The 20,407-nt window shown below is 41.1% G+C and overlaps 2 pseudogenes; one reads left to right on the top strand and one right to left on the bottom strand.

Annotated features, from left to right (window-relative positions):
* Positions 1–7,705, top strand: part of LOC148016960 (uncharacterized) — a 251,926-nt pseudogene extending 244,221 nt beyond the window's left edge.
* An 850-nt stretch (positions 7,706–8,555) lies between these two features.
* On the bottom strand, positions 8,556–10,558 carry LOC148016959 (uncharacterized; annotated as a pseudogene).
* Positions 10,559–20,407: the final 9,849 nt, after the last annotated feature.

Raw genomic sequence — 20,407 nt, 5'->3', positions numbered from 1 at the left:
AGGTGCATCAAACCACATGACAGGTCATGCAGAATGGATAGAGGATGCAAGGAAAATGGAAAAACCAGGATTTGTGGAGACTGGTGATGATACTGCACATCCTATTGTGCAGATTGGAAAAATTCCCTTGTCTATGCAGGATGGGAAAAAGAAATACATGTCCGATGTATTTCATGTCCCGAATATCACCAAGAATCTGGTTTCTGTTGGTCAAATGATTGAACAGGGCTTGCAGGTCAGATTTAATCCTCATGGATGCTTTGTTGAGGATATGAAAAATAAAGGTCGCTTGATAGCAAAAGGAAAGAAGAATGGCAGAATGTTTACATTGGATGCAAACATGTCTGAATTGAGTGCAGCAATGTTTGCACATGGGACCGGTGTAGTTGCACATATTGATATCTGGCATAAACGCATTGGTCATGTTAATGTACAGCGACTTAAATCAATGCATGCCCAAAATATTGTTGCAGGTTTGCCAAAATTCAAGGTTGCAGAAATGCATAAGGTATGTGAAGCCTGTCAATTTGGAAAACAGGCAAGGAAACCATTTCCTAGACATGTTCAAGAGAGTAAGAAGCCATTGGAATTAATCCACTCTGATGTGTGGACAACTAAAGCTGCATCTCTTGGAGGCTGTCATTATTTTGTCAGTTTTATTGATGACTATAGCAGAAAAGTTTGGGTGTATTTTATGAAAAAGAAAAGTGAAGTTTTTGGGCATTTCAAAACTCTTAAAGCGATGGTTGAAAAAGAAATAGGCCTGCAGATAAAATGCCTAAGGTCAGATGGAGGGGGAGAGTACCTCTCAAATGAGTTTGCAAGGTTCCTGCAGGAGCATGGCATAAAGCAACAATATTCATGCAGTCATACCCCACAACAAAATGGAATTGCAGAAAGGAAAAACAGGCATATTGGAGAGGTATCTCGTGCCATGCTCAATAAAAAAGACTTGCCAGATTTTTATTGGGCTGAAGCAGTTGCTACAGCAGTCTACATAATGAACAGGACTCCCACTGCAGCAATACATGGAATGACTCCAGAGGAGAGGTATACTGGTAGGAAACCAGATATTTCTCATTTGAAAATTTTTGGTTGCATTGCCTATGTACATGTGCCAGATGAGTTGAGATCCAAGTTGGATCCAAAAGCTGAGAAGTGCATCTTTATTGGTTACTCTCTGCAGCAAAAAGGGTATAGATGCTATAACCCTTCTACTCGTAAGTTTACAGTGAGCAGAGATGTTGTTTTTGATGAGATGAGTAGCTGGTATAAATCAGTAAATGTGATTGATGATGTAGATGCACAAAATGGTAATGCCGCACAGAATTCACAGCAGCAGTCACAAAATGTTAGTGGACCTGGAGCGTCCTCTAGCAGTGGTTCACATTCTTCGCCATGGACAGGCAGATTGAGATCAGGAGAATCTTCTCAAGGCAGTGCAAATAGTGGTATGCAAGACATGTCACGAAAAGGAAAAGAGAAGGTAGATCAGCCCATGTTTGATGTGAATGCAAGTCACTCTTATGTGGATGGTGAATCCAGTGGCTCAGAACAGAGCATTGATGATGAGTTGGGTATTCCTTCTATTGTTACACCTGGAGTAAGGAAGACCAGGGATGTTTTGAGAGCACCTGGGAGTGAACATACTTTGCGCAGGTCTACGAGAGCTAGGTATCCTGTGGATAGGCTGAAATATGATGGATTTACAGCCATTCACTATGCATATATGGTCAAAGTGATACAGGAACCAGAACCCACTACTGTTGAGGAAGCCATGGGAAAATAAAAATGGGAGAAAGCCATGGATGAAGAAATGGATGCCTTGGAAGCTAATGCTACATGGGAATTGGTACCTTTACCTAAAGGTAAAAATGCAATTGGCTGTAAGTGGGTTTATAAGGTGAAGCACAATGCAGATGGTTCTGTGAACAGATACAAGGCAAGATTAGTAGTCAAGGGGTATGCACAAACATATGGTATTGACTATGAAGAAACATTCAGTCCGGTTGCAAGGATGGCAACCGTAAGAGCGGTCATTGCTATGGCTGCATCAAAGGGATGGTCTTTACATCAGAAGGATGTAAAGAATGCCTTCTTGCATGGTGATTTGCAAGAAGAGGTCTATATGGAGCAGCCACCAGGTTATGTGCATGCTGTTCATCCTGAGTTTGTTTGCAGGTTGAAGAAAGCCTTGTATGGCTTGAAGCAAGCACCTAGAGCATGGTCTGACAAGATAGGACAGTATCTTGTCACTATTGGCTTTCAGATTTCCAAGGCAGATTTCTCACTTTATGTGAGAAAAACAGAGAAAGGTATTATGCTACTTGTCATTTATGTTGATGATTTGATTATGACAGGTGACAGTGATGAAGATATCCTTCATGTGAAAATGCTATTGAAGCAGAAGTTTGAGATGAAGGATTTGGGAGAGCTGCGTTATTTCTTGGGCATTGAGGTGATTAGATCACCAAGTGGGATACAGCTCTTGTAGAGGCAGTATGGATTGGACATGCTGTCCAAATATGGGATGACAGGCTAAAGATGACCAAATATCTGGGCTAAAATCCCATGATTGGCATAAGATATGTCAGGTTTGTAAACATAATAGATTTTAATTAGCGTGGACATTTTGAAATTTGAAAAGTGACCATTATTCATAATGCTTTCTCATTTGTGGCAGTTTGCCCTAGCGATCGCGATCACGGGATGCCTTACTCCAGAAATTCGCGGGGCCATTTACAAGTTGTCAACTTTGGTGTAATGGATCTCACAGAAAGAGATTAAGACATCCTCTATTGAATCCGCAAGGCGGGGAGCAGTTGAGACGGTCTGTCTCTTTGAGAAATACATGCCCACTAGCATGCTCACGATACAAGTTCACCTTCTTGTGCATCTTGTGGACGAAGTGGAGATTGCTGGACCTGTCCATACGCGATGGATTTTCTTCCTGGAGCGCTTCATGAAAACCCTGAAAGGCTTTGTGCGACAACGAGCTCATCCAGAAGGTAGCATGGCGGAAGGTTGGTTGGTGTCAGAGGCGTTAGTGCATATCTCACAATGGCTACTACCAACGATGAAACTAGACAATGAAATGCTATGGACGCTGAAGGACGATGATAGGCTGATTGGAGATGTGGTGGTTGGAAATGGGGTAGAAAAAATAATGGATGCCTCAATGGAAGAGAAGGTGAATCGCTTTTGTATGTTGCACCATGCCTCCATGGAGACGTGACTCGCCAAGTACCAGATTGCAAGGCGAGATCGAGAGGAAGCGCGAGCTGAATTCTGACGCAGTACGCGTCACCGACTGATTCGATATCCCGAAGGCATGGAGGAGATGCCACGATTTATGTCAACACGATGGTTGCATGGAGCCTTGACCATAGCATCCAGCGAAGGGACAGAGGTCTCAATGGAGGAGTGGGAGTTCTCGAGGGGATGTAGTCCAAAGGTAATGAGGGGTTTAGAATGTGTCGTATCTAAATTTGCTTGCTACATCTAATTTGAGTGTTTCAATGTGCAGTACAAAATATAAAGTGCAGCGTGGTCACGCGAACGACATTTTCGGGTGGAGCGTATTGACAAAATGCACTCCACAATGGACTGTGGTGTCATGGCAAGGTTTGAGCAAGAGAGCCGGCGACGAGCAACGGATCCAAACACGGTTGTGGATGAGATGGAGTATTTTGGGAACTTGCAAAGTATTATTACGGTGGATTACCGTTGCTTCTCCATGATACTATTCGATGTGCAGTGGTTCAAAGTGGTACTTGGAGGAGCTGGAGCAACAGTTCGACAAGGTCCATCTGGATTTCTCGAAATAGATTCCGAAAAAAAATGGACGGATTTGCACGACACCTTTGTGTTGTCGGCCCATTGTGAACAGGTGCAAATAGTCATTTGCTTGCTAATTGTAATACGACATGGTTTATGTCACAATGGTTTGAACTCGCTTTGTAAGTGTTTGTGAACATGTAATCTTCTATCCAAACCCCTGACAACCTCGATGGTGGTATGTTATACCTTCAACTCCTCGAGGTGCGAGAGTATATGATCAAAGCGATGTTCCAGGCATAGATGACAAAAATATGCAAGTAGAGGGGTCGATATTATAAGGGGTGGAGGCCACCGCAAGCTTGGAGCCCGCATCGGCTAACAATGATGGAAATACAGAAGTCGTAGAATTTTTTGAGAACGAGGTAGACTTGTTCTTTTGTGGTGACATGTCTATCAACCTTCCAATGTATGCAGAGTTGTGTCACGAGATTAACATGGGACCATAGAATACTTCATTCTTGGAGAATTGTATTACTCAATTCGTTGTTTAGATCTTCCATAAAGGTAGATAAGATATGCATTTTAAGAGGGATTTTTCAAAAATGATTTATATTAATGTGCTTTGTATAGTTTAAATTGATTATTCTAACATCATTTTTTATCTATGCAGGTATCGACATTTTCAAGATGAGTCGAGGGATGAGCGATGAGGAGTTTCAGGACATGATGGCACGCATGTCTCCAGTTCAGCTCGCGAGATTTAGAGAGATGGCAGATTAGGAGCTGTCTCGTTCTTCATCAGGGCGCTCTGCTAGATCAGCTTCAGCGTGATCAGATGCTTCAGCTGCGAGCAGACGATCTCGACGCTCGCGACTTGGGCCAGAGGGAGGGAATGCGACTGCAGGAGGATCAGGGGGGTGCTGCTGTGGAGACACGGACGTGGTGTCTCCGTCTCGTCGTTCAGTTGGAGCTGCGTCACCTCCAGGATTTGTCACACCTGTGGGGACGTCCACTCCAGTTACTCCAGCTTTCGCGCAGCCGTCGGTAGATGGCACGCCTTGTGGTGGCACTCCTTTTGGTGGCACCCCCTTTGGTGGCACCCCTTTGAGTGGCACTCCAGGAGAGGGTACCCCCGTCGGTACACCGGATGTACAGGGGTCTCCTCGATATGCCCAGGAGCATGGACGGAGATGGGAGAAGGCCCATCTTAGGCAGACTCCTAGGGGCTATGGATACCTAGTGGATAGTAGGTCAGGAGCCATCATCATGAATGATGAGGGGAGGAGGGTGATGGCTCACATGAGAGAGTTGTGCCAACAAGTTTTTTCGGCACAACGTCCTGGATCATTGGAGAAACATATCGGAGGGGAGCAAGGACTACATAGTAGCATCCTTGCACGAGGAGTTCCCGGTGCCAGCCGCAGTAGATAGATTCTCTACGGGCTGGATGATGGATTGCATGCGTGCATACATGTCACATAGACGATCCAACGCATGCAAGGCAATCAAGAGTGGGGCTCCAAAGCCCGAGTGGTTAGATGCAGACGACTGGCGCCGACTGAGGGGGGAGCCTACAAATTCGCCAGGACATTGGAGTCAGCAAGCGGGAGGCGGCGAGGGTACGAATCGAGGCCGGATCGGTACATCATCTTGGGAGTGGCGGCCACAGGACATATTTGGAGGACTTTGTAAGTTTCTCTTTTGTTTTGCTTATTTGTTTTTTTGAGATATTCTTTGTACTGACAATCATGTTTCTAACAGTTAGCATTTTGTTTTCTTTGCAGCACTCCATTACAAATCGCAATCCGCAAGGCCTTGAGACTCGATATGTAGAGAGACACGGTCTCAGGGCATTTAAAAGAATGAAATGAAGAAGTGTGGATGAGCCTAGAGCTGCAAATCAACCACCTCCCATGCATGTTATGGAAGAGGTCAGTCGGGAGCAAAAACAGGATAACAAACAAGAGGGTAAAAAGAAGGGCAAGCAGCCAAGATATAAGTTGCAATTTGACATTGAGACAGCCCCACAGATCTTAAGAAGGTTCTTGAAGAATGGATCTTAAACAGTCGGGTGGAATTTACCTTGGGAGAGGTGCTTGGCATTGCCAAGTGAGAATTTCATGATGAGATCATTGACATAATTAAAAGGAAGCGTCCGTTTCTTGGTGATACCACTAGTGCATTGCTGCAATTTGAAGAGAAAACTGGTTTGTTGGGTATTTGGGCTGAATATGAGCATGAAGTAAGTATAGGATTGTCTATGCAGTATGCTACTAATCAATGGACAGCATGTGGAAAAGAGAAGAAAGTGGCTGAAAATGCATTGTCTTGTAGCAATATGCATGGTGGAGTATGGCAAATGCAATAATATGGAGAAGAGACTCTAGGATTTATTCCTCGAAGTCACTACACAAGAAATCATTGGGCTAGAGCTACCATTGAAACGGTAGTGAAAATAGGGGAGCATGAAACTCCTTGTGTTGCTTTACTTGACCATGGATCTGAGATAAATATCATTGAGCGGGGATTGTATGAAGACACAATGGCAGCAAGAAGTGACCTAAAGGATCGGAACTCAAAGCCCAATCTATGGCCACTTTATGATGAAACTCGACATGAGACAACCAACGAGCCTACCCCATGGGTGCTCAAAATAAAAGAACAAGGACTATCAACAAGAAGATTCAGCCGATTCATATGCCTACAGGATATGGAGCATCTTGTCAAAACATGTTCACTCTAGATGACAAGAGCTTGTTTGGTTTAAAAACACATGATTGGCACAATTTTGTGGAGGTAAATGTATCTAGATCTTTGTAAGTATTTATTTTCTTGCATGTTTTGTTGATCAAATTAATTATGTATGCAACATGTTCTACCCCTTGTTATTGATGCAATTACACAAAAGAAGCGTGAATGTATAGAGCTTCTTTGTTTAATGGAAAATGAACTTTCAACCTCCTTTTTTGATATCCACGTTCATCTTCTAATCCATCTAGTGGAAAAGATAGAGCTCACTGGTGTTGTGAGCACTTGATGGATGTTTTGGGCCGAGAGGTTTATGGGAGTATTGAAAGGTTATGTATGCCAAAAAGAAAGACTAGAGGATTCTATGGTGAAGGGATGGATGCTTGAAGAATGCACGTATTAAGTTTGTGAATACCTTGAGAAAAATGATTCTGAAGCTCCACGCGTATGGACAAATGAGTCATCTTCTACCATGTTGGAGGCGGTATTTTCCGATAAGGGAGTCCCTTTTCGACTTAAGGTCCAAGATAAATTGGATATTTCTACTTTCATTGTCTATAATAGTGAATGCGTACAACAATTCGTTGATGAGTACGAGGAGGAACTTGTAAGCAAATGAGTTGGTAGACGTAAAAAGAGGAGATCCATACATCAAACCAAAGTAAATAACAATGGGAACATACCTACTTTCATCGATTGGTTATACACCCATATGCAACGAGCGCTAGTGATCATGAGCCAATCTCAACAGAACAAAGAGAGTTTATGATTGGGTGTGAAAGACAAGTAACTTGTTGAGTTTTGAAAACTCTGAAACTAAACAAGTGAATTTTATTTTTTAATTATAATTTATTTATTGGTCTAGGCTCGAATGTATACCAACATGTGGGCTTATGGACAACATCCTCGGATAGTGCATGTCCAACCTAGAGGTGCACTTGTTTGATAGTGTTGACCCTATTCGATCATGATGACACTGTAGATTATGAGAATGACAAGGATCGAGACTCTTAACACGATAGACACCAAAGAGGAAGAAATAATGGATATCGAGTCTACAGAGGAAATGAACATCAACACAAATTTAATGATGGAGGAGTTTGAAGAAGTCAACAAGGATAATGAAGATGAAATTTTATTGATGGTTAATCTCAGAGATGATGAGGAGGACTATTAGTCTTAAGTGTCAACTCATGGATCAACCTATGCTCACAACCTATGCTTGATAAGATTTAATCTCAAAATAATTCATTGTGAAGTCATGATTTTTATTCTTTTGAAAACTTACTAACAAGGGTGGGTGGTGAGGAGTCTTGTGGTAATAGCCTCATATGGCTAGTGTCGAGGTTTGATTCCCCTCAGACTCGTTTTTATTTCTCTAGCTATGTACAGGGTAATCTTATCTCCAAGTTCACTAAAAGAAAGTTTGTATCGGGGTTTGATTCCCCTCCTCTACGGAGGATTCTATCTCGCGTTTCAACCCTACTATTTGCATCTCAACCTTTAGTACCTGCAATCAAGAATTATTTCCTAGATCAACTTGGCATAGCAATAGACCATCAAAGCTAGCAGTCTTCTATCATTTCTTGGCAGCATTTTCAGCAACACCCTCAATGAGTACCTGCAATACCCCCCGCCCACCCTGCCCATTTGCTACTCTAGTCATGCTCTCTCTCTCTCTCTCTCTCTCTCTCTCTCTCTCTACGCCACTATGGTCACCCCCAGCTTTGATGTTTGGTCACCCTAGCTTTGATGTATGTGGCAACAATATGGGCCCCATGCTTGTTAGCCACCTCATGGATGCAGATTGAGAGACCACATATATGTATGATCTCATGCTTGTTCTACAGCAAACCATCAGTACCACTATTCTATCTGACATTGGTATCAGAGCTCTCTAGTCATAACTTTTTGGTCTCATAGGTTGTTTTGGCCTTTTGAAGACATAAGTATAGCATTTCTTTTTGTTTCATTTCTCTCTCTCTCTCTCTCTCTCTCTACTTACTATGCATTGTCACATCGATGACTCATGAGTTCGCACATTTGCTTGAGCAACCACTCAGACTCCATCTTGTCCCAAACTCCGTCTCCAGTGTATTGATGACATATTTCTTCTCATCCTCAAGCTGATCACTACATTGCAAAATAAGGTCAATAAATCAAACATACAATACATTATCAGAATAAGGAATTGTAACTCAAGTGAATTAGGTTCCAAGATAGATTAGGTTGGACTCATAAACACAATCTTGAGTGACTGGAACTAAAAAGGTACCATATATTTTTAAATGAGTGTCAAGTACATACCTTTATAGCTTTTTGGACAGTACCATTGTACTCATTGTGCAAATGGGATTTTGGACATCTCTTCCTAGAGCTTCTAGAGCATACATCTTTGTCATATCTCCTAGCCTCTTTAAGGCATAGATTCAGCCTCTATGGGCATACATCTAGCCTCTATGACCAAGCATAATTTGCTATTGTCAACACCCCCCTCAAATGATGAGTCTCTACCCTTATTGGCTTTTTCCCCCCTGCATGTCAACATGGACCAAGAGATTAGCACATTGGCAGCCTAGTCAAGTTAAGACTTGAAACATTACATTTTGGTAGGGTTTCTTTACATCCACTATGGGAAGTAGATCCACTAAGGGAATATGAGATCCATGATGGAAAATTTTTGCAAGAATTTTCGTTTGTAGCAGGGGAAAATATTTTCTTCTTATTTTTGTTGCTTCTTTGGCAACCTTTGATCTTTTGCTCCAATCTTTGATCTTCTTTGTCTTCTTGGACCTCATTACCTTCATGCTTCTTGGCTTTTGTTGTGCTCCTTATCCCTTTCGATGGGTGGTATGTGCTTTTTACTCTAGTCTTCTTGACACATTCTTTCTACTTAAGAACTTGAGATGGATACACATGAATACATTGTTTTGGCTTATCAGATTCTCTCTGCCATACATGGCTTGGTGATTATTACATTGGTCTTGCGATACATGCATTTTGGGATTTTATGAATAGTGCAATAGCTTGGGCATACAAGATGGATACATATTTCTTTGGATTTACATGCCCTTTCTTGTTAAGGGAATCAAACCATACCATTGTACTCATTGTGCATATGGGATTTTGGATATCTCTTCCTAGAGCTTCTAGAGCATACATCTTTGTCATATCTCCTAGCCTCTTCAAGGCATAGATTCAGCCTCTATGGGCATACATCTGGCCTCTATGACCAAGCATCATTTGCTATTCTCAACACATAATACTTACTCCCACGGTACATGAACTCACTGTAGATAAGACATGCAGAGGTCTCTATATGACGTTTGAAGGCGATGTCGGTTCCGACTTGAAGGATACCCTCACTAGGCATGATGTTGCATGTGACACCCAAAGTGCCAGTGCGCATGTGCATTGGTACTCGTGGGGGCACCAGTGGTGTCTTGCTAATCAATCAGGCTAGTGTTGTGCTACTCTGCTGCTAACGCCTACATGCAATACAAACATATGATACATTGAGATGTGAATTCTTAAAAACTACTTTATATTTAATCTGTAATTCCCTTAAAAGACATATGTACACAACTAATAGCCACTAGCCTATGAATTAAGTGTCACCTGAGTAGGAGGATGTACATCAGGAGTAAGCCGCTGACTCTCGTGATGTGATGTACCTAGGATAGGAGTCCTAAGCAAACGAAGACATCAAAATGATATATATATAAAGAATTCTATATGTAAAAAAAGGATGACATTACTACTTTATCAATCGAGAAGCTTACCGATGCGCTATAGTGTGTGCATGAGAAAAAGTCTCCACTCCGGCTGCATGAGGCTAGGAGGATGTACCCTCTCCAGGACATATGGGCATACTGAATCTCACAAGAATCTTGATGGCAATGTCTAAACCAGCATCATCCATCTCCACATAACCTATCATGGCCTGTGAAAATGTATCTCCAGAAAGTCTAGTGCCTCGTAGCAAAGTCTTGATGATCACCAACTTCACTTTACGGGTGTGGTCACTCATTGCATCTATATATTTAAAATAACTATATGTGAGACTAGAGATATATTGTTAGAGGACAGCTCAATCTATCATTGACCAAATAACTCTAGGCAAGATGCATCCACATCTCCAAGCTGCTTTCAGCAAACGTAAAGCTTTGCGCTTCGGCTGAGTTTTCCATAACAATTTCATTGCTTGCAACATGAAGGTAGAGATGGCCACTTTATTCTAGGATATCAATGGAAAATAAAACTCTATGTAGGCCATAACAGTGGATTGGACAATGGTGAATGCAATCAATCATTTGGGAGTGGAAAACAAACTACAAAGAATAAAGATTTTGTTCACATCATAGCAACAATCTATGGGTTACCCATTGCATTTTTTGGCAAAGGAAGTCTTCTTAGTGGTGGAGTAATGTCTCTTAGACTTTCTATCAATGCTATAGGAGTTCATATCATTATCACTCTCATCACATGTCTTGCCTTGAAGGACAAAAGGATTGGCATTGTTGTGATATGTAATGATGGGAAAGGCTCTTTATGCTTGAAAATATGATTTTTGAAATGAATATCAAAATCATGGAACAAGTGTATTTGATTATTTCCATGCAAGAAGAAATAGAAGATGCTTCTGGTGCTTGGGATTAGCAAGCTATGAAGTGGGTGTCTCCTATTGTGGTACAAAGTTAGAAGGAATTCTGTCCCAAGGGAGCAGGGGTGAGCATGCATGCAAGCAAATGAGGAAACTCACGCTGCTCTGAGAGCATTTCCAAAGGCAAATGAATTTTAGAAGGAAATCCCTTGATTACCCTTGATTAACCTTCCTAATTTAATATTCCTATCAATTGCACCCATTCATGGCATAAGATAGATCGATCATGAGGATGACATTCCACACCATGATAACAGCTTATACATCCTTATTTGATTTAAATTATTTGCATGCACCCCATTTGGGATGTCTTATTAGTGTGGATTTTCTTTCCTAGTTGCAGGACATTCTTGTTTCGATACAGACATGGCATGCCTTGATCCCACATAGGATGATTGTAAGAAATATTGTGCGTAGCAGGAAGGAAATTATGTTTTCCTCTACCTCAAGAACAAAAATTGCGGATGTTGCAGTTATTGAGGTTGCATATCCTGATCGCCACACATGGCGGGATATTTTAACTACTAACCATCATTCTTATTACAATCATCGCATCCAGTACAAATCATCTCTCATGATCAATCATCCTATTAGTACATTTACTATTCTTTCCATCAGAACATTGCTTCCATAATACATTTACGATTCTTTCCGCCGTAACATTTTTGACGTTGTTTTGTCTAAAAATTTGATGTTTTAAATCACACGGATCAGGTTCGTTGTAATTTCCATGATACTTTCTTGATCATCTAGTCTTGTGTGAGGTGTTCTAGAGTTAATGTGAGGATTTCCACAATACTTCGGATCGCTCATTTGGGTCAGGGAGCAGGAATCCTAGGGCAGTAACAAAATGAGAGAGAGAGAGAGAGAGAGAGAGAGAATTGTGGATGCTAACCTACTTGTTTGGATAGTTGGAAAAAGAAGGAACTCCCTTGTCAAATGATCTCCTACGACTGGGGAGAGGAATTTGTATTGTCACTTAAGTGACACAAAGTAGTGTGTAAACATCGCTCTTTGCGTCATTTTCAAAATTATCTTAAGCGATGTCGTTGCATAAGCGATGTTCATCATCGCTTATGCGATATGAAGTTTTTTTAAAAAAAATTTGTGTCGCTTATATGACGACAAAGTCACCTATGCGATGATGCCGTCATCCTATAAGCAATGCTTGAATATTTTTACCCCCTCGCATAGTCCCCCCAATGGCTAGTAGTGAAGAGTTAGTGACTCTCCTATAATGACAAGATATTTGAGGTGGACCAATGGGAGAGGGGGTGGTGTACACATTTTATCTACTTTCTTTTTTCCCTTATCCCTACCAATTATAGGCTTATCCCTTTATGTTCCCTTTTACTCCCCCCCGATTGACCACTCCGTATTAGGTGGGTCTCATTGGGCATCCAAAAAGGTGACCCAAATTTTGAAAAGTTTCCTTCCCCTCTAAAAAGTTCTTTTTCCTCCCTAAAACCTCTTCTTATGTCATGTATAGTCAAGAAAGGTATTTTTTTGTATTTTCTACAAGACATGCTTCTAATTTGGTCATTCACTTACCTACATTCAACAAATCTTCTCAACTGTCTATGCTCATGTAATTGTAGCCAAACAATCCCCAACATCTCCCAGCCACAACCACACAACATCCAACTTCTCTCTTTCTTTCGTGGTCATTCTCTTACATCCATTCCACAAATCTCCACATCTTTCTATGCTCACATAGCCATAGCCACATAGCCCTAGATTCTCTCTTAGCCATAGCTACATAGTTCCTAGCTTCTCCCAGCCATAATCACATAGGACCTAGTTTCTCTCTTTCTTCTAAGCATATCCATAGCTACATAGTCCCCAATTTCTCCCATCCATAGCCACATAGCATCCAACTTCTCTCTTTCTTCCATGGTCATTCTCTTAGCCCCATTTGACAAATCGTCTCATATTTCTATGCTCATACAACCATAGTCACATAGCCCCTCATCTTCTTCTAACCATAGCCACACTCATAGACATTCCTATCTTTCTAACTAGTATTGTTCTCAAATCCATTCTAGAGATATCTACATGCTAGCAAAGGTGACCCCATGATTTCATACATGTTATCTATGTACATAAATAATACAAAGAACGAGCATGGAAAATGGAAAGAAGCATTGTTCAAGAAGGATTAATGGGTCTACATATAGTCTTCAACAATACAACCTCATCAAGTTCATCATCATAGTGTACTACCAAATCATCATAAGTCCGCAGGCTCGAGATGGTGGTCTTGTTGCTTCAGTTCAAAATTCTTAACTTATCAAATGTTTTTGAGGTTTTTACTTATTCTCTCCTATTAGATATTTTACCTTTGAAACACATTGAGGATGAGTCTTTGAGAAGCTTGTTTGGGACATACAAAGCTCTACATGTGAATGTGGGTGAGAATATGATGATTGGAAAGTCATCCCAATATCTTTAACACCGCACAATTTTCTTCTATAAGTAATGTATATAGTGCCTACATTAGTTGATTGTGTATGATAGTCTTGAATTACTTCCTTTTATATCTCTCAAATCTTTGGAATGGCCATTCTAGATGAGTGGATGCTTTAGATATTAAATTGAAGATCATACATGGCATTCATGACTCAATTCAAGAAGAGTTTAGAGATGAAGGACATGGGATAGGCCTCACACATACTTGGCATGCATATTATGTGCAATCATTCTAAGAGACTTCTCTACTTATCCTAGAAGGAGTACATTCATAGAGTACTTGAGTGATTCCATATGCAAGATACTAAATCTATTCATTGTCCTATACCTTCTCATGTGAAGGTTAGTTAGGAAGATTGTCCCGAGTTAGATGATGAGAGGGCCAAGATGGCCAATACACTGATAAGAAAGCATCAATGTTATCAGGCACAATATGCAAATATGCCAAAGTTCCTTGTATACTTCTCTTTCTCTTCTGTAATTGTCTCATACAACATTGCACTTTTCTACTTGCAATCCTTTGGGAAGCTACCCAATTTTGATGATCATTTCTTTGTATATCTCCATCATGTAGCTTGTGTTCATCAATGAAAAATGAGTTATAGACCATTGCAACACGATTGAGTGTAATCCAAACTTTACCAATCGCAAGTTGTCGAGTAGGGCTATCAAGTGGACTAAAAAGTTTTTTTCCACAACGTACAAAGTCTTGATCATGTAAACCATACACATGCCCTTCCACAATTCTCCCTTTTAATTTCCATCCACACCAATTAATAAAGAGTTGGTCTCTATGCTCTCCAGGGTAACCTTCAAGCATAAGCTTACACTGTCTACTATCTTCATCTGAAGCATGCCCAATCATCGGACCTATTGTATCCTTTAGCTTTGCACTCCATAAATGCTCCACAAGATTCCATTGAATTCTAATAAAAACACTACCAAATCTAGTCATGGAAGACTCTCAGCAGGAAGAGGGTTTACTATCAAAAGGCTTGCATAATGTCCCACCACATAATTTTGAAAGGCATCCACTATCTTATTATAACCTTGTGATCCCTCTCCCACAATAATGATATCATTTGTAAGGCATCGGTAACATTCTCCTTTACTTCTGACAAAGGAAATTTGGTATGGCAGCCTCTATACTATGCCAAACTCCCTTCTGCCAACAAAGTGAATGAGATAAGGGCACCACCTAGTCATGGAAGAGCGGACTAGGACACTATGTAAGGGAGAGAGGAGCTTGTGAGGGAGAAGAGAGGAAAACTAAGAGAGAGAGAGAGAGAGAGAGAGAGAGAGATAGAGAGAGAGAGAACTACAAAAAATAGATGAATCAATAAAACTTAAGAGGGGACAAGAGATGGAGAACCCTCAAGACATAACCAATATACACAATATGGACACCAATAGCATAGGCTTATTACACTGTAGAGCATGCATAAGCTATAGTAAGGGAATGAACTGCATAAGCTCATGGGAGAGAATGGGGAAGGCTCAATAGGGCTGAAAAAGGCCTCTTGGCTCTCTCTTGAAAGTTACAAAGGAGGCCTCTTTATATAGGCCTTGAGGATGTTTAGGGAGGAGGTTAAGATAGAATAGGAATTAACACCACCAAAGCTGCATTAAGGCGGTTCCACCAATGTAGAAGCTCCATCTAGATGTTTTGTTGACCAATTTTGTACTTAATCAAGTTCCATCATAGGTGAGTTGTCTCTATTCTACACCCCATAGCTTGAGTCCAAGAGCTCTCCTATAAAAAAATATAGAGAATCTTCATAAAATAAGATCATATCTAGAAATAATGGAGAGAGAGTAGTGAGAATTCATACATTACTATTACAATTAAGGATGATTTGAGGGTGATTCAGGAGGGAAATTCTAATGGTTTATTAGCTTGAGAGAGAGGAGAAGAGAGGAGAAAGGGTTGGGAGTATAATGAATGATGTTTTAGGGAAGTGTTAAGTATGGGGAAGAAAGTGTGGGTGTGTATAAAATTGGGAGGTGGTCTCCACCGCAGTTGGAAAAAGTTGGCATCCACCATTTTGGCCATATCTCCTGACTCCTAGCTCCAAAAAAATATCAAAAAATACCAAACAAAACTTCAGCTCACATGCTACAACTTTTATGTTGAAAAGTTTTTTTGGATCAGAGTGAAAGTATTTTTAAAAAATCTTACAGAATCACGTGCCTGATTTTTCTTCCACTAATACTTCCAAGAAGGGTCCCATTTGTTTGAATTATCATAAGGCTCCAAAGCTGTGACATTATGAGCCTCACATGACCTTTGGATGGCTCCAAATCCATTTCATGTCTTTTCTTTTTAGATTATACATTTTCCCTTCACCTTCCTCCATTGATTTTTACTCTTCACCCCCCCTTGGTAAACCGGTCCATGAAATATTTCCATCCAATGATTTCTTGGATTTCCCAAGAGATTGTTCCCACCCTCTTCTTTATTTCAAACCTCCAGATGTACAAAAAATCAACAAAGTGTTATACAAATATTTTTTGTGATTTTCTCGGATCATATAGCCCCCCCAACCTGGCTAGAGGTATTTATGCCTTTAGACACTCTTTGGTATCTTGAGCTGACCCCACCCTGATGTGATGGGGTTTTAAGAACCATCCATTTACCCTGGTCTTGTGCACTTTTCCCTCAATGTCTTGAAGTTTGTAGGAGCCATTGTTGAATTTTTTTGTGACCCAAAACGGTCCCTCCCACCAGTAGAGAAACTTGCCATCCTTTCTTTTATCAAAGCAATTGTCATATCGAAGCACTAAAGATCCCTCCTTGATTTTTTATCTGTTAGCTTCTTGTTGAACTTTTCTCTATGCTTCTCAGCTTCCTAGGAGTAGTGGTGATGGCGTCTTCATGATCCAATTGTAGCCTCTCTAGGTCTAGTAATCTTTGATGTAACTTCTCCTTTTGAGAGCTTACTATGCCACCTAATACTTGAAGGCTAGCTAATTTCACCTCAATAGGAAAAAGAGCCTCTTGTCCATAAACTAGATGAAAAGATGTGAACCCTAAGATGGTTTTGAAGGAGGTTTTGTAAGCCCATAGAGTTCCACTAAGATGCTTGTCCCAATCCCGGGGCCTTGAATATACCTGTTTGCTGATGATTTTACAAATCATTCCATTTACCTTCTCCACCAATCCATTGCATTGAGGGTAGTAAGGGGTAGAGTATCGTCATTGAATATTTAGCTTTTGCATGAGTTCACCCACTACATTAGCTCTAAACCCTGGTCCTCTATCTGATAGTATTTCAAGAGGGGTACCAAACCTACAACAAATGTGGTCAAAGATGAATTTACTCACTTTCTTAGCAGTGATTCTTCTAGTTGGCATAGCCTCGGCCCATCTAGTCATGTGATCTACCCCCATGATAATATATTATTTTCCTGATGGAGTGCGTGGTAGAGGCCATATGGCATCAATTCCCCATTTCTCAAAGGGTCCATAGACCTTGATTGGGGTTTGGGGTTCTGCTATGAGCCGTCGTGGTCCTGATTTCTAACATTCTTCACATCTTTGACACCAATATTTGACATCTCAGTGTAGAGTGGCCAAGTAAAGCCAGCTTCTAGAACCTTTCTACTTGTGATGTCGTGTGCAAAGTGGACTCCACACACATCATCATGGCAAGATTTTAAGATTTCTTCAATTTTCCACTTTGAAGGCACTTTCCTACGCACACCATCCTTACCAAGACAATACAAACTATCATTTACCATGCGATATCTTGTAGCCTTCCGAGCTAGCCATTGTCTTTCTCCCTTAGTCAGGTGTTTGGGAGCTTCTCCTTTCTCTAAGAGGTGTAGAATATCTTCTAAGTCTTCCTTTCCTTATTGAAATGGGGGTTTAATAGCCATTGCTCCCACAATTGACTCATTCAGCTTTGATTATGGTAGATGGTTGGCATCCTTGTTCTGGTCTCTTGGCACATGATGTACTTGTGCCTCCCTAAATCTTGTCATAAGAGATTTGGCCTCTCTCATTTTACTAGAGAGGTTTGTATTCTTGCATGCCCATGTACCTTGCATCTGCCTTACCAATAGCATGGAGTCTCCAAAAGCATTCAACCTCTCGATTGAATTACTAAGACACCAACAAAGACCATGAATTAAAGCTTGATATTTTGCCTCATTGTTAGACTGGATACCTTCCAAGATGATTCCTTCACCATAGATTTTCTCCCCTAAAGGAGAGAAAACAACAATGCCTACATCTGCCTTATCCTTAGTTCTCTTGTATGAACCATCAAAGTAGAGGCTATAAGCATCTATAAGAGTCTTTATGGATGGGGGTGGTGGAAGGTCATTTCTTTTCACCCTGAGATTTTTCTCATAGCCTGTTTGTCAAAATATCAGCCAAGCATGCTTGAGTTGTTTTTTACACTTACACTATATAATCAAACTCTTGAAGTCGGACCACCCACTTTGCTATTTTGTCAGAGATTTCCATATGTTGTAGTGCATAGGGAAACGTATCCTCCACAGTGATGATCACAAACCTCTTTGGAAGCAAATATGGCCGAAATTTGGTTACTGCAAATATGAGGGCCAATACTAGTTGTTCCATGGAGGTGTAAGCCTTCTCTGAGGCTTCCATGAGTGTGGGAGCTCTTCAAGCTCTACCCCGAGACCTACGGACCACTTATTACTCAAGTGTTTCGAACTGAGCAGCCATGGCTACCTCTCACATAGCCGTCACACAATGCCTACCTTGTGGGTGTAGTAAGCTTACCTTGATGCTCGATCGAGTACCTTCCTCTCTCTTGCACCCTTGCAGCTCCACGATCCTTGAGGCAAGCTCAAGCAACCTCAATCCCTCTCCCATGAGCTTCATCCTCCATAGCCACATTCGAGACAAGAGGAGAGAAGAGAGGAGGAGAAGATGAAGAGAGAAGATGGAGAGCTTCTTCTCCAAGATCCCTTGCCCTCCCACGATCACTCCCTCACTCCCTCACATGCTCTCAGTCCCTCTCTCAAGCACAAGCAAGGAGGCAAGAAGGTAAGAAACAAGAGGAGAAGAAGAAGACATTGTCTGCCACATGCGAGGATGCTCTTCTCATTCATTGTTCAACTTTATATACATGCCCTAATTTCCATGGCCGGTCATCCCCCTTTTTTAGATGGCCGGCCCTTAGCCTAGGCCCCTTTTCTCATTGTCCGTCTATCCTCCTAGCTTCCTTTCCACCGTGATGGACCTAAAAACGGGCCAGCACTGGCTCATGCACTAGCCAGGCCTCGTCACTACGCACAAGACAACCCCTCGGCCTCGCGGCCAGGAGCGTCTATCAAAATCTCTACCTTCCTAAACATTGCATTTGTAATACGTTGTAGTCCAACTGATCCTAACCCAATATTACTCCTCAGAGGGAGTCCCTTTCACATAGCCAAAATGCTTGAATCACATACACATGGGGTTCCTCCTACGGTTGAATGCCGTCAACCCTCTGCGACTCTCCTACACCTTGGGGATTGGCCCCTCGATGCGTCGCTCAACATATAGATATATCGCACAAAAGTCGCTCAAGGTACCAAATAAGCATGTCCAGGAATGTACCATTGTCCTTACTTCTCTTTCCCCTTTAGGACCCGCGTCTACCTACAGCATGGGTACCTCACTGCCTCTCAACGTAGGTCATGTTCTAATAAACCAATTGCAATGCATGTCCAGGAGCTGGTCACTGATATTTTTTAAATTCTTTTTCATGCTCCATGCATTTGGTGGATGCCTAGTGCTCAAGCATTTAGCAAAACAATATCGTGCACAAGTGAAAAAAACATTCTTTTAATGGTTTCCAACTACCGTTCGTGCTTCGTTGCATGGGCCTAGCACCGAGGTGATCCTCGTGCTACTAAGCTCTTAATTTTAATTATTATCTGTCCTAAATGCTATGCATAGAAATCAGCAACTTTCCCATCATTTCACACGGCATTTAGACATATTTCAACTCCTCTACCCTTCCCCGTTTAAATATTGCATCGTTGTATAGGTTTATGGGCATTTTACCATCATTTTATGTGAAAAAAACGGAAAAAGACACACTAGAACAAGAAGGTGGGGTTGAATTGAGGAGAATCCTCATGCTTCAGTCCCCACAAACATTCACAAACATTGTTCTTATTTATCCTTATTTTTCGCAACCCAAAATGTATTTTTCCCCTATTTTTTAGGGTTTTTCCACCCTTTTCTTGTATTTTTCCTTATTTCCCTGTATTATTTAATTACTGAAAATTCAAAACAGGTTATGGGCTGTGGTCCTTAGTTCCTTCTTGCAGAAAAATGAAAGTTTAGTTGATGTTCCTATTTACTTTCCCATTTTTATGCCAAAAAACCATCATTTTCCCTTGATTTCCATGTTTTACGTGTTTTAGCATATTATTTTGAACCACAAGATGCATATTTTTCTGATTTTTTGATTAGGACCAGCAAGAATTCATAGAAAACAGCAACATAAACAATTTTTATCCCACATGAACAACATTTCATCAATCAAAAGCTATAGAATCTCAAATTTCCTTTGAAAATTTTAAATTATCGCTTATTTGCGTGTTTCGGGTTTTATGTCCATGGCTGCAAATTTGGAAATCAGCAGCACTTCATGTCCAGTACAATCACCAATCACCATTTCCAGCCCGTGGAGCAATCCGATCCATGCCGGACAAGCCTCCATCATTCTTTCTTCTTCCTTCTTCTCCCCACATGAACTTGCCTTTCGAAGAGAGAGAGGG

The sequence above is a fragment of the Lygodium microphyllum genome, chromosome 22, assembly GCF_053477565.2.
Source record: "Lygodium microphyllum isolate KBCC chromosome 22, Lygodium_microphyllum_v1.1.10, whole genome shotgun sequence".
NCBI classification, from domain to species: Eukaryota; Viridiplantae; Streptophyta; class Polypodiopsida; order Schizaeales; family Lygodiaceae; genus Lygodium; species Lygodium microphyllum.
The sequence above is the reverse complement of the archived record's forward strand: the minus strand, read 5'-3'. Positions and strand labels throughout refer to the sequence as shown.